We start from the raw sequence: 15,994 nt of genomic DNA on the forward strand, positions 1-15,994 counted from the left end.
TGATCAGAGGACAAACTGACGTAAGCTGGTACCCTTATTAAATAAGATGGTGATAACCGCTGATGACTTGAATATGTCCGTGGACCTCGTGTATCTGTCCCAACCCTTGATTGTAGGGACTAGCCTTAGGCCTGCACATAAATCAGTATACACCAGCAAGGATTTTTTTATTGCTCATAAATATTCCATCCATCCGTCTTCCAAACCGCTATGTTAACAGTTGGGTCAAAAATAATCCAAATTGGGTCAAAAATGGACCAATTCCACTTTTGGGGTTATTGGGGTTATGCACAGAGGAAATCCATCACATGTGACTCAAGCATTTTGGTCCAGAACTCCCGTCTGGCACTTTATTTAAATTCCTCGCCATTCTGCCGCCGTGTTGTCCGTCAGAGGACAATAGTTGATGAGGACGTCCTGGGCAGAGCCAGTCATGATCTGGGTGCCAGTTTGGACACATAGAGCCTCTTTAATATGAGCCAGGCGTGGGAGTGGAGTTGGAGTGGGAAGAATGGGGGTGGGGGGGGAGGTATGAAACCAACCGTTAGTGTTTGTTTGACTGTTGCTATTGTTGCTTTGTTGTTTGTTATTCAATTAAAAAAAAATTAAACTTAAATCGAGTCACCGAGCTACTGGAGGGCATCCTATTAAAACAAAATAAACCACTTCAAAGACATTCTGAAGGACATCACAATCTACCATCATGTATCAACTTGAAACCTATTAATTAAACACTAATAATCATAGTTGTTGTTATATAAATAAGCATAATGGCAATACAGTATGCAGAATTGGCACCAGGACTAGGGGGTGCTATAGCCCTGTCGGAAATCTGTGGAGCCCTTTTTAAGCTCCTGCAGCATTAAATCTGATATTCTAAAATATATTCATAACCTTTTTAATAATGGACAGGCCACCTCGTTGGCACCGGGAGAGAAAAAAAAGTCATGGTGCCATTCCTGGTGTAATGTGTTTTTATCGTAGAGTATTTTTATATATTATTTAACGATAAATATAGAATAAGTTATTTCATTTAGGCTTTTAGCACAATAGCTATTTCAGCTTCATTTTGACAAAGGAGCCCACAGTCACCTTGTGCTGCGGCGACGCTTTGGCAAAGCTGTTTTACAGTTCTTTTTTGATGGCTCATAGTTTCCTTCCGCTGTCACCCTTGTCCGTGACACACCGGGGCCCCGTGAAAAACAAAACAAAACAAAAAAACGCTCGCGTCTTACGCATTCTCACCGCGCGCATATCAGGAAAAATCGTTACTCTGCGGCTGCAGAAGTTTGAAAAACAGACTATATTTGGCTGTGTGCTGAGAGGCTGAGAGAAGGGCGAGGGAGCCGTGCGTGAACGATAACCTTGCCACACTTTCTCCGGGGCTAAGACTTTCCAGCATGGGCGGGTGAAGAAAGAGAGGATGAGCGGCGGAGGGAGCGGCAGAAGATGCTTCCTGCCTCACGGGATGGCTGACAGCGGTGGAAGAAGTGATGAAAGACCGTGACGAAAAGCTGCTCTATTGTTTTGGGTTCTCAAAATGATTTTTTTGTTGTTTTTACCAAAGCTGCATTTATGTTTACAGGGAAATGTATTTTTACTTTGCTGCGGAGGGGGGAAATCTAAGTGACATAGTGATAGAGCCAAGGGAGAAGGTCAGGGTGGATGCAGGAGTGGAACATCGTCACCAAAAGACCACTGGTTGATTCCGCTTTCCCAGCAGAGGGTAAAGATAGAGCTGGCTATGTAAACACGTCGATGCTTTCCAATTGTGGAGGTGTATCTTCCAAACAGGATCAACCCTCAGCCTCGCCCCAGTTATTATCACCGTTACCACGACAGCATCACGGAGTCTTTCCAAACTCTTAGCTGAAACGCACGTTATTTCATCAAAAAGGTTCACTGACTCAAGTCTCAAGTGTCTTTGAAGCTCGCAATGTGAAAACGCATACATTTTGTGGAAAATGCTCGGGCGTCAATGTTGAGAAGACACGCGAAGGTCACGAAATGAGATAAATATCAAATAGTCTTTTATTGTAGAGATTTACATCTTAGTAAACTTGTCAAGACTTGCCAAGTCATGCAATTCAAGTGTAAGTAAATGTGTGTCTTCGTGATTGTTTTATTTTTTTCAAAAATAGAATAGAAACAATTGTATTACTGACAGAAACGATGAAAATCAATTTTAGTCAAGTCACAAGTTCAACAATTGGTGACTTAAGTCTGACTCAAATCACATGTGACACAAGTCCCTCTTCTCTAAATCTTGAAGAAGAGAAAAACTACAGACACAGTCATCTCCAGACTTTACAAATTGCCTTATACATGTCGGGACAGCACCGCCGATACGGCAGCCGCGTCTCCCTCTGGGAGGTCCTGACCCGAGGCTAAGCGCTCTTTTTCCTCCATAGGGGAGAGCGGCTGTGACATGTTCAGCGAAGATAGAGAAGAATCTATTTCGTGTGAGTCAAAGACTTAACTATTTTGCCGTTTGATGCTTCCAAAAACGCATAAGGTGTCAAACTCTGGTTCTCGAGGGGAGCTGATCATTTGGAGGACGAAACGTCTCAGACGTGCCACACCTCTGCTCTATCTAAACTGTCTTTGATGTTCACATTAAAAGGTGTACTGCATGCTAGGTTTATTGAAGACTCTATGAGAACTGCCTTTGATTAAAACAAAATGATGTGTTAGGTTCATTAAAAAGTCCAAACTGTTTTTGATTTAAGAATATTAAAGACTGTGAACTTTCTTTGATTTTGAACACACACACATGCTCAAGTTTGTGCTGTTTGGAAAAACATGTTCGCTAGGTTCATTGAAGAGTTATTTATTTGAATGACCTTTGATGTTGATGAAAACACTATTTAAACCTTCTAAATTGCTTGTTGACATAAATGAATAAGTGCTTAAAAGCCTGCTTAAAAGTGACTCATTCTGAGTCAAGTGGACAACAAGGTCATCTTATTGAGAGTTGAAAGCTCAGAGGGGGAAAAAAGACGCTTAAATGAATACAAATTTAAATATTAATGTGATGAATTGCAACCAGAGCACATTAATCAACACTGATGTCAACTGGTCGGTTTCCCATCCTCTGGAGTACACGTTGCATTATTTTCAAATCAGTCACACATCATTTGTCAGTGAGCGCATCATTTGCAAACAATAATCCAGTGACAGAGATGAGTTGGCTGGAGTAGCCTACAGAGGGGCGGTAGGGGTGGGGGAGTGAGGTGGGGGGGGTCCTACCCTAACCCTGACCTCCACTGCATGTGGATCCTCATCTGGGGCGAATGTGCGCAACCATTGTAACATTTGAGAAGGCCCTTTCGAAGGCTTCCAGATTTGAGGAGTTGGATTGACAGCAGCTTCTTGGGGCGCTTATGTTTTTCTAGCGCATCTGTCTTTCCCTCTCGCCGACCTCGAATGCGGCGAGGAAATGGCGGACACATTGCGTGAGACCTCGTCGTTCTCCGGTGTCTGTGACAGCGCTCATCAGCGCGCCATTAATTAGGGTCTAAATAACAAAGCACAAACAATAAACAGTCGGCCGCGAAAGCCACAGCCGCGGTGAAGCGCTTGAGGAGCTCGCCAAAGAAAGTAAATAGAATAATCCTTTCAAGATTGAACAGGCCCGGAGAGGGAAATATAGTAGATAGTACTGCACGGATGTCATTCATTGGAGTGTCCAATGAGGTCGTATTTCATATGGCTGCACATGTGAAACTTGGCACATTGTGTCGGCCCTAAAATAACCTGTTTTGGAGAGCTGGTCCTTTTTGCCTATTGGAACGGAATTCTACGTGTTTATGGAGGTGTGTTTTAACCGTCCTTCCTGCAAGTGTGTATGTATGTGGTCGAATGAGGAGTAAGTGAGTGTGTGCAGCAGGGGGAGGGCTGAGGGGACAGCTGTAAGGCAATCACTTCATAAGTGAAATACCACTCCCTGTACAATAGCCAACCGCAAACCAGAGCTGTGGCGCAAATGTTTTTCCAACCTGGCATGGATCTATCCCTGCACTCTGAGATTTATAGAGAAAGACTACATATATAGTAGATATATGTATATAAAAAAATGCATTTGCACCTCCTTCAAAATGGTTATGACAGGCACGTTCCAATGCATTACGTGCAAACAAGATTTCTTGGAACACTTTTCCAAACTCTCATTTCCTTTATGAGAGTGGGTTAAGACCTTATGATTTTGTTTTACCAAAGTAAGTAATGGAGTGTTTGTGGAGCTTGGCACCATCAAATAATAATCGAAAGTACAGTGATTATTAATAATAACGATCGTCATACAAGTCGAAATGGGAACCGTAACTTTCCGAGTAAAATGTGCTTCAAAAGTCACACAACTGCCGGCGCTATGCACGAGATGGGAGCAGACGGGCGCACGGGCGAAAATATTTAACTGTGTGCTACATTCAATTGTGTCACAGCGCGTTTCCTCAGTAACGCAAATAACAGTAAATCCGTATTTAACTAACATTGACACACACAATAAATACATGTTTACATATTTTTTAAATCAATTTTTAAAGTGCGCGTAAATTATGAGCATGCTTTCTTAATTCTGAATTGGATAGCGTGCAGTAGAGCTGCCATTAACTGGCAGGCCAGCTAGCTAGCTAACTAGGTAAGCAATAGACAATAGACAATAAACTTTACACTTACCTGTGAGAAGCCTTGCACAAACACGATGACGGAAATTTGGTTCAGAGTCTGTCTTGCAATCTTCTGAAGTGTACTTATTAATGACACCGACTGAATCTATTCTCCTCAAATTGAAAACTTTTTGGAGTCCTGTATCTTCTAACAAAATGGGTTTTTATCATCACTTCAGTTGTCACTTACCTTTGTGCCACCTGGAAATACTTTTTTACAAACATTATTAACCCAAAAATGACCCATATTGTGTTTTTGTTCAGGTGTCTATTCACATTATGGATGGATCGTGTCATCTATTCACTTCCTGCCCACTTAAATTTAGCAAACAGGTTGCTTCCCTACTCCGGAGTTCTGCTAAATAAATTTGTTCTGCATAGACTGATGCCCTTATAGCTATTTGGCATCTAGCTCAGGAGTCACAATTCAATAGCCTCCCCACCTGAATATGTAAAACACCCTTATTGACAAGACCAAGCTGATGAAGTACATTCCAGAGGCCTGCTAGGAAAACCTAAGATGGCCGTGCTTTGTTGGCGGCCGAGGTGGCCATCCGGGTGTCATGACAGGTTAGCGCTAATAATGCCGGACGTGGCGGGACAAATGCTCGTGGATGGAGGGGGAAGGGACCTCGTGATTTAAATGCACCATGAACAGGCACTGACAGATTAACATTCCGCATGTTTAACCCTGACAAACTTTTCGGGTCAAATTTGGCCCGTTTTAACATTTGTCATGCATTTTCATTAGAAGCAAGAAAAATGCTATTCTTATGTAGGTGCTACAACTTTTGTTCATTTGGTTATTCAGTGTGCCCTCAAAAACTGAGTGTGTGTAGTAATAATCTTTTGTTTAAAATGACTTACCTTTAGCAGAATCCAGCATCAGATTGTAGCCAGATATACAATCTTGTTGAGTTAAGACACCTCTTAGTGCCATAACTTTCCGGGTCAAATTTGGCCCGTTTTAACATTTGTCATGCATTTTCATTTGAAGCAAGAAAAATGCTATCCTTTTATGTAGGTGCTACAACTTTTGTTCATTTGGTTATTCAGTGTCCCCTCAAAAACTGAGTGTGTGTAGAAATAATTTTTACTTTAAAATGGCTTACCTTTAGCAGACTCCAGTATCAGATTGTAGCCAGATATACAATCTTGTTGGGTTAAGACACCTCTTAGTGCCGTAACATTTCGGGTCAAATTTGGCCCGTTTTAACATTTGTCATGCATTTTCATTTGAAATTTGAAAGAAAATTTGAAGAAAAATGCTATTCTTGTATGTAGGTGCTACAACTTTTGTTCATTTGGTTATTCAGTGTGCCCTCAAAAACTGAGTGTGTGTAGAAATAATTTTTAAAATGGCTTACCTTTAGCAGAATCTAGCATCGGATTGGAGCCAGATATACAATCTTGTTGGGTTAAGACACCTCTTAGTGCCGTAAATTCTTGTGGTGGAAACAGAAAACTCGTTTCCATGATTATTCTTCTTGATGGAAGGCAAAGAACCTCCGCCTGAAGAACAAATTACAGGGGGGTTCATGATGGCGTAATGGCGTCAACCTCCACTCCGATGTTATTCAATTAGGGGAACGTATTGCCCGCGAAAAGTCAGACGGTGTACTTACTGTACTTTGTATTAAACTCTAACTGTAAAACTAAACACTAAAAACCGAATTACACACATTGTACATGAAAATAAAACGAATAACATCAGCTAAATGCTGACAAACTAACCTTAACTTTCATAGCGTTCCAGTCATCTTCATTGAAAGCACAACACGACAAAATGGCAGTATGTTAGCTAAATGGATTTATACGTCCTTCGCCATCACTTAACTGAAGAACTTTAAATTCCCTTTTCAGGGTCATTTTCATTTTCCAGGCTCTTCATAATTATTTCGTAGTTTTTTTTTTCAAGTAGAGACTAAATTAAAACAGTTGAGCTTACCTGCCAACTTCTTTGTGGTTTTACTTGTTGTTTTTCCTAAACGAGAAATGATTACGGAAATCATTTCTCGCCTCTCATGAGGCAGAACTACCCAATTCTTTTCATTTCTTTTGGTTTCTTTTCTTTTCCATTTTTTTCTCCCCGTTGTGCCTGTTATTTCTATCTGATGCGTCGTCTTTTTTCACCGGATTGACTTTGGCGCCTCACCGGCCTGTTTCTTCTTCGTTGGTCTCTCCCGTTCGTTAACGTAATGAAATATATGTGCGTTACCTGCATGTGTGCACCACACTGTCTCCAATAGGCCAAAACGTGAACAGCCCAAAATTTTAATGTCATTTGATGTTTTTGTATGTAAAAATATTATCTGTAGAATCTGTAATTTGCTAATTTATTTGGGTGTCTGAAACTGATTTATTGAATTAAAATAATTTCCTAAATTAATACTTTTTAAGGGTTTACTCATATTGCTAGAGGAACAAGTGGTGGAAAACTAATTCCCGTATGGCACTGCATGACCTTTTAGCCCCCCACCCATTTCCTTCACCACCACACATAGCAATGTGAACCTGAGGGAACAGCAACATCGGAATGTCCTGGTTGAAATTCCTCAGGGTCACTGTTTGACCCGACTGGTCACTTAATGTCAGCACAGGCAGTGATGAACAAGTGGACCATGTGGTCACCACAGACCAATAATTAAAATCCACACTGTGGCCTTCCTCTATGTGACGTTTGCATGTTCTCCTCATGCTTGCATGTGTTGAGAAAAACCCAAGTCGAAACCCTACCCTGACTACAACCTGGGTTAATAAAGATTAAGTTTGGCTTTAACCCCTAACTCTTATTTGAATTTGAAACCCTAACCTTAGTTTGAACCTCCATCCAGAACAATAAAGCTTAGAAATAATTGTGGCTAAGTTGTAGAACGGTACAGTCAATTGACCTCATTGAAGCTCCGCCGGAATGCGATGTGAACACGCTCCCGAATCCAATGTTCGCTTTCCTCACATTTCCTTGGACAATGTAATTGAGCGACCTTTGCAAGTCTTTCTCGCTCACGTTACAGCTCATTTGCCTCCGCTCTGAAACCCAATCAGAAGCCATTAGGAATTACTGGTCACGCTGGAGGGCCTGGCAGCGTTCGCACACGGCAGAACGACAGAACTTGACACACAGTCAGTGGCAAAAAAAGTCATGGAAATATGCAAAATGTGAGCAGAGCGAATTCTGCACCGCTTTGATGACTCAGATGCAAACGTAACAAACTCCATGTGTTCAAATACACAGTGACTATTAATATTGACCGCTATAAGTTCTAAACGGGCCACAAATGTATGCCACACGTCCCTACGCTCTCATCTTTCAAAGTCAAAAGGGCTCAAAATAAAAGCACTTTGCGCACACGAGTGTTTTTCTCCGAAGCCATCCTAATGGAATCAATTAATTAGCGGGTCGGATTAAAAGAATCGCAAACGAAATTTGAATTAAGGCGGAAGAGCAAGAAATTGATATAGTAATGATCTATTTCTATTCCCTTGTCTAGATTTTGGACACCTGTGGCCTACATCGAACAGCCTTCCTCTCCAACTTGTTGATGTTCCCCTAATTCAAAAATGACTGGTTGAGTTCCACACAGCATCATTGTCCAGTCGCCTGTCATTTTCCAAGCAGAGTCCTTAAGCTCTCCTCTCCCACTAACCATTTATTAGTGTGTCACATTAGAAAAGACGTCAAAGTTCATTTGATATTCTATCAGTTTATTAGGACAGCGCACATCTGCACGGGCCTTAACCAAGGAAGCAGCTGGCCTAAGTTGTGCAAGAGACTCCGCCGCAACGACCACATGAGGCTCTCCTATAGCTTGTTTGGCACAGGCCCTCACCAGCAGGCCTGCCGCTGCGCCATCCGACAAGGTCTTCATGTGGATTGGGAGCTGCAGTGGGTTAAAGCAGGACTTTTTTTTTTCTCAATGCAGGTGCACCTGTTTGTTCCAGTAAATGTCTGGGACGAAAGTGGGGCTAGCACAGTTGGTGAAATGCTGTGACAAAGACCATGTAAAAAAATTAATAGTTTTACTTCTTCTTTGGTTTACTTTCTTTATTTTTACAAGTTTTACTATTATTAAAACGCATGACAAATAGAGAGTGTGCTTCCTTCAGGCTTTATTTTAGTCATTCTCAGATGAAGTTCACTATAAAACCAACTCGTAAATCAAAAAAAAAAGAATTCCACATTGTATTAGCTTCAAACCTCCACTGCTCGATGCGGCAGCACACTTCAAAGCTTCCATTGAGATACAACTGTGGTCATGTAACGAATTAGTCGCATCTCAAGGGACCGCTAAAATTTCATCTAATAAAATTCTGCTCGCTGACAACTAGCAAAACACTGAAGTTAAGCTAATGGAAATTAGCATAGATGCTAGCAAACACAACAGCCACACAAACCCACACTTTGAGATTAAGTTTACTGTAAAACTAACATAAAATAAAAGAGAATAAAACATTCTATATTCAGACACCCTAAAGTTCAACCAAAATTTACAATTTCATTCTAAGATGTCAACGATCTTGAAGCTAACTTGACGCAAAAGACCAGGAAATTAGCATGGCGTTACGGTACTTATAAAACTTCAAATTGCTTTTTTTAACACACTCGGGGCATCACGAATCCAAAAAGTACCACTCGTAAGCATTTGAGCTATTCTCTGTGCTATGTGAAAACAACGAAAACGTTTTTAAAAGTCTTTACTTGTTTGGAGACCTCAGGTGACACTGAGGTGCGCAATCCTAAATTTGAATTTGCCTGTCAGTAAAAATCACCAAAAAAATGATTGCTTTGCCTATTTCAGCGAAACTGTGGAAATTGAGTCTGATTTTTCCCTCCGCCACGTTGGTGTTCGCTTGATATCGGATAGCGAATCCCATCATAATTAGAAAATATCTCCTTTGGATCTTCCGCACCGGCGGCATCGGAAAGTCATGTCAAAACAACGAGCGCTAATAATTGTTATAATAACACAGTCACTTTGAAAAAATGTACGAGTGATCACTTTCACCATGTATTTTGTCTCCGAGCAGCCGCATTAGCATAGCCAGCCCTTTTCCAGGGCCAAACCATCACATAACTTACATACAGCATGTGACCGAATGTTAGCCAGCTGCCACGGCAACCCCAAACAAAAGCCACGTCCCCGCCGGCCGGCAGGGGGGGGCGGCAAATGAGGGCTGATAATGCCTCACGCCACCCACAACAGGGCTGCAAGGGGAGCGATGAGAAAGGCGAGAAGAGCGGCACCGATGCGGGGGTCCAGTTCCTTTCCAGGCCGGGCTGGAGGAACCTGTGAAAGGGAAGAAAGGAGGTTCTCATGGCCCATTGTGCTTTTAAGCAGCAACCTCCAGACCTGTCCCCCTCCTGACTCAGGAATGCGGCTGTTTGTTTGGGAACCTCCGCTGCCGTCTTTCGCCTCCAAATTGACACTTCACACATGTCAAAAGTCCACTTGAAGGTGAAACTTGGCCTTGTTCTGAGAGGTACGGGAAGCGGCATAAGGGATACTCAGAGGAAATGTAAACAAGTGGCTGATCCATAGTCAGCACCGCCAACGCAATAACAATAGAAAGCTTTGTCCTAGTTTCAAACTACAGAACTTGAAACCCAACATTAATTTTAAAACTCTAACCCTGGCTTGAAACCCTAATTTGAAACCATAACTGTAAACCTTTGGCATATGCTAGAAATCCCAATGTGAAAATTTTGGTTTCAAGACCCCAATTCCAACTCTTAACCTGATTTTGAAACCCCAACCCAAAGTTGAACCCTACTTTTGAAACCTATCACATACTTGAACCCCCAATTTGAAACCCTACCCTTGGCTTCAAGCCCTCATATCAACCCCCAACTCTTGTTTCAACCCTTAACCTAGTAAACGTCACAAAGTGCTAAAAACCGGTTCATATTTTGAAATAAAAATTCTTTGCCACGAGTTTGTTTGGCGGGTGTTTTCATTGGCATCAACCCGTCATATGAAAGTCACTGCGGTTTAAAAGAAAAGTTGAATAGTGCATTAATGTTAGGATCACCTTACCAGGCATCGGGATATGTTCTATCAATTAGTGGGCTTGGGCAGTAAGCACAGGAAAGATGAATATGTTGCTAAATCTGAAAATCATGGTTTCTACATATGGACCTCTATATGGTCCTTCCAAAGAAAACGTCTACCCTTACATTTTTATGTGTTATTGAGCCCAATCGTAATAAAATGAAATCCACAAATACATACATGAAGGCATCGCTGCTAAGCGCTATTAGGTCTGTCGGCTCCATTTTTAACTCTTTGACAGTTGGCTGGCTCGCAACTTGCATTTCAATCTCTCATCGCTTGGCCCCTTCGGGCGTAAAACTGACGGGGCCACGCGCCGCTCGCGTCACGTCGCCACCGTCATCCTCGCGGCCCTTTGGCGGACTTTTTCCGACATCAGTCGGAGCAGCTGTCAGATGGCGGCGGTCGGCGGGGGCGTAATGGACCAGAACACTCCCTCCACCCCAAAGTCCAACCGCCGGATGCATCTGTGGTCGTCGAGGTCCGTGGCAGCGCGGGTGAGTCGGACTTCCTGGGTGTGCATCAGGAGTCCACCCCCTAGACGACGTCTGGGATGATTTCACATTCATCTTTCTGGGTTTTCGGCTTTGAAACATTGACTAAGCGACTCTGCAGCTAAACAAACTCATTTGTGACTCACACTAATTCCATTGTTGGGTCACATCCCTTCTTTCCGCCTTCCCGAAATATACTACTCGAAGATCCCAAACAGATCTTTGGGTCTCCCTGAAGAATAAATTAGCAGCTGGAGGCAGGCTCGGACTGATGAATGTCTATCGCCATGGCAACTTCTCTCATCTCCAGTGCTGTTGTTTTTTTACAAGGGTGTGGCTAAGGTATAAATCTCGCGGATTGGACACAAATTGTATGTGCCGACAAGCCGCGAGCTGTAATGGTTCAAGGAAACCCAACGAAAAGCCATTTATCATAAAAGTCTTTCGACTAGGTTTTGTTTTGCCACGTGTTGGCTTCTATCAAACCTTCAAGAGGGGTACGAGTAAGGAAGAACTTATTTCATGCTGGTGACAATCCAGATGAAAGTAAGGAAATGATTCACTTTGTGTTTCAAGGCAGGGTTAGGCTCTGTTTCGTTCTGGGTCGGGACTTTACTATATAGCAGATTCATTTATGTGTGTTTGGGTGTGTCCATAGCACCTGCCAGAAACTGTCACTGTTTCCAATATGGAGTACCAACTCCAAACCTGTATGACTGGAGGCCTTCCTAACTGTGGCGGGGCGTTCAGAGAAACAGTCAAGCCCGGAAGGACGAACATGTTGGCCTTAAGCAAAGACATGTGTTTTCAAAAGGACATCAGCCAGCTTGCTTCTTTGCACTGTGTAACTCAATCTACCCACGGAGGGTAGCGGCGACGGCCGGGTGGGCGGCGTGGGGGGTCTGATATACGGAAAGAGGGGTTAAGTACGTTGATCAAAGGGATCTCGGAACTTCTCCGGAGTGTCAGTGTGACCCTCTAACATCCAACATCCTTTCCGAGTGATTGAGGTTGAGGGCGATGGGGGAGGGTTGACGGCGAGGACACCTCGCTAGGCGATGCGGTCTAAGGGGATCCGGGAGTTTTTAAATGTTAACCCTAAGCCTGGCCTCAAATATGAGGGTGAGGGGTAACAGTAGCAAGAAAAGAACGTTTAAGCATCTTGTTGGTTTCCTGGTGGTGCAAGTCTCCTTTTAGAACCCCGACCTTTCTCGTTTCTTGCAAACAAAACACAGGGTGAAAAATAACCTCAAGGAGAAGCCTGAGGAGCTCATGTGTGGGCTCTGCGCAACGACGAAACCTCACTTCCTGTCTCTCACCTACACACACACACTCGTGCATGGGGAGGTAGACATTTTCAGTGGAAATATGTCAGTTCCTGGTGTCAGATCCGTCCCGTCGTCTTCAGACTGCTGATGCTGACCTCGCTGGGGATTTGAGGCCTGAGGGCGTCTCCTGCGTAAAAATTAACCTCACTCATATTTTACAAGCACCACTTAGTGGGCCAGGCCAACATAAACAGGTGTGCACGCCAACTCCCCCAGGCTATGTCTTGTCTGCTTCCAAATATAAATACCTATAGCTTCTGAAAAGAACCTATTCACAACAGATAAAGAATAGAAGATAATCTAGGGTGGTTTCAGAAGGGGAACATTACAATGAAAACAGCAGGAGCCCTGAAATTGATCCCTGGGGAACACCATCGGACAGTGGGGATGAGTAGGAATTAGAACAACCAATTTTTTAGTCAGGGTATTATGAGTGACATCCAGTAGGTGTCATCGTCAGAAGCACATTATTTATGCTGTACGGTTGCAGATGTTTCGTCAGGTAGCCTTCCGAGTACTCGACCCTCGAGGGGCGTTCTCGACGATGCCCCCGCTCGGCCTTGTGGTCTATGATGTCACACGGGGCCCTGGCTGCCTTTGAGTGGCCATGTGTTCCTCACCACTAATACCAAACAGATGATGAGAACTCTGCAAACCATAGAGCAGTCAAAACAACGTGAAGGGAACACGCAAAACGCAGCTCATCGTCTTAATTGCACCAGGCTGCGTGTCGCACCACCTTCTTTTGACAATTAGGACAAAGCGCTCTTAAATCCCGTTTGTCCACGTGTTGTTTTGAGGCCAGTGGTGACTTTATGATTTCCTATCACCTCCACATCCTGGAATAGCACTTAAAAGGTTTGACCCAGAATCATCAATCATCCAGCAGACTATTAAAAAGGAGTTTCCTGGACCTGAGGACACAGACAGGGCTGTAATTGAAGAGCGGCTTCTGGAAGACTTTCTCACTTTGGATCTGGCTAATCTCAGGAGTCAGCTCGCGAGACCTCGGACTTGTTTGATTTCCATCCCTTTCTCGTGGATCGTTTTCAAAGTAAAAATAAAATGTCTTATGAAAGACAATATTTGCTATTTTAGTGACCGTGACTACACCAAGGTTCTGATTAAGTACGAAGAACATTATAGCAGACTGAGTGAGAAAAATAAAGATTTCCAGTCGTGTGTGTGAGAGAACAATTCCGTAATGGGTGTGAAAACCTTTCTGTAGACCAGTCAAGTGACGTGATGACCGATGATAGGTTGATGTCAATCGTCCCACACCGCCTGTACGATCGATCTGCCACGATCCAGATGCCGATTTCTCCTTCCAAACCAAAATCGAGTTGAACTGAGCTGTACCGCGTGAATGAAATGTGGCTGGCTTGTACGTCAGTGACTATATGAACCATTTAACTGCGCAGTGAAGTATCCCAGTTGGATTTACTGCCTGATCCCTTACGAGCGAGCGGACCCGACGGTTATTGTTTTACGCCTGTTTTCGGCATGCGATGACTTCAAGGATTTTGCGGCTGTCGTTGGTTCGACTTGACTGCCATGTTGTGACGTGACTGTTCGGTGAACTGTGACACGAGGGATCGAGTGATGGATTTGCATATTTTGCATAAAGTCGCCGCTTGGCCTCGTGTCGACAGTCACGTCACCGCGTCCTTCCAACTGGACTCACTCCCGATACGCCACATCGGCGTAAATGAGCTTGACATGCAAACAATCGACGCCTAAGCAGCGGTTGGAGACTTCATTCGGAAAACATTCGGTACTTCGAACAAGAACAGTTCGTGGGATTCAGTTAGCGTTAATGATGTCGTCAAGAGATGGCGCACTGCCTCTCTTGCTGGCACACAGCGTAAAGATTATCTTCCGTGTAATGGAAGTCCCAAAATGTCAAGAAACAATTTGTTTTTCTTTTTTTACGCCATCCATGGCACAGTGTGGCGGGTCTTATGTAGTTCCGCTCCCGAGGGCTTCAGACAAGCTAACAAAACCCGTCTTACTTCTGCTCTACTGGCTGCCCACAATACCGTTCACATGCAGCTGACGGCTGAAGTGGCGAGGCAACGTGCTGTTCCACAAGCATTTTGTGGAAAATTCAACAAGATCATGCAAATAAGGAGACGAAGGCGATTGAAATTCAGCCGCTTATAAAAAACATCGACTGTTTAATATTTTATTGGCTTTGCTACAATAACTGCATGACATAAATTGACATATTTTGTTGACATACCTAGCCAATCAAGATGATTCTTGTTCTGAATTTCTGTGTTCCAATTTTTCTGGTTTTATGTTATATTTCATTTTAATTTTTATTTAATACATTTAATTTTCTTTTTATTTTATTTTTACTTTATTTTATTTTTAATTATAATCACATAAAAACTTACCTTGCTAATCTGTTTTTTCACCTTGCTGCAATGAAAGAATTCATTTCCGACTGCCTTGGTGGAGGTCGTGACTTCCTGAGTGATTCTTTATAGTAGTTTTGAACAGAACTTTAGCATTAGCATGCATCGCACACGGTTAATTCTGCAGCTGAATCCGCTTTCTCTGCCAACTCCTCTCAATTAGCTCCTTCTCCCGCTCCATAACGAGCCTTTTCACACTTTTCCGGTATACACATGCACATCCTTGTTTCCGTCGAGCCATCCCGTCCAATTCAAGAACTTTTTGGGGTCCTGTGTGTCTGAAAAGAAAAGGGACACTGAGCTGCTTTCTTCTTTGCTTTCAAAGCTCATTTGCATGACATTATTCAGGACTCTCCAATGGAACAAGTGGAATCGGGCGCTCTCCAAATATCATCTATGGATCATTCCCTGCTTCTATGCTTTATTCCCATCCTTGTATTTTGATTTGACAAAATGCACTGTGAACCAATTGAAATTCTCTTGGACAAAGCACCTGTTCACTCCGCCTTACTGTCGTATGGTGTCCCACAGGGTTCAACTTTGGGTCCCCTGCTGTTTTCAACTTTCTCCTATAGGCCACTTTTGAAGGAAATTTAAGTTTGGGTGGCACTTTGTATGCAGCTATGGTTGTTTCTAATGTGCACTATAAATAAAGTTGAGTTAGTTGAAGAGGAAACGCGCCGACCATAAAAGGTAATTTACGTACGGATTAATAACTGCAGATTGTACGTCTTCGACAATATTTTACCATATGTTTTTCCCTCAATAAAATAAAATTTGTGTCTGTTTTCAACATTTTATGTGGAGAATCCAACTAAATGTTCTCACTGCTCATATCATCTTCCACACTGGCAGCCATCAAAGCAAACCATGCGGAATGAAGCAATGAAGAGCTGGGCTGTCTCAAACCGGCCACAACACACGTCCCCAATTAGCGTGGGTGAACAACAACAACAACAAATAGATCCAACTTGATGAATAATCAAATACTTGAGAACATTTTTAGTGCAGGGGGTAGTGGTGATCACCCAGATG

The 15,994-nt window shown here is 43.0% G+C and overlaps 1 long non-coding RNA gene across 1 annotated transcript in view; it reads right to left on the reverse strand.

Annotated features, from left to right (window-relative positions):
• The window catches only part of LOC125970181 (uncharacterized), a 52,965-nt gene extending 46,113 nt beyond the window's left edge, over positions 1-6,852 (reverse strand). The window contains exons 1-2 of the long non-coding RNA XR_007482030.1: positions 6,616-6,852; positions 6,035-6,179 (exon numbers count right to left, since the gene is read on the reverse strand). This is a non-coding gene — a long non-coding RNA (uncharacterized lncRNA). The remainder of the gene's footprint in view (positions 1-6,034; positions 6,180-6,615) is intronic.
• Between the last annotated feature and the right edge of the window lie 9,142 nt (positions 6,853-15,994).

This window comes from Syngnathus scovelli, chromosome 6, assembly GCF_024217435.2.
Source record: "Syngnathus scovelli strain Florida chromosome 6, RoL_Ssco_1.2, whole genome shotgun sequence".
NCBI lineage: Eukaryota > Metazoa > Chordata > Actinopteri > Syngnathiformes > Syngnathidae > Syngnathus > Syngnathus scovelli.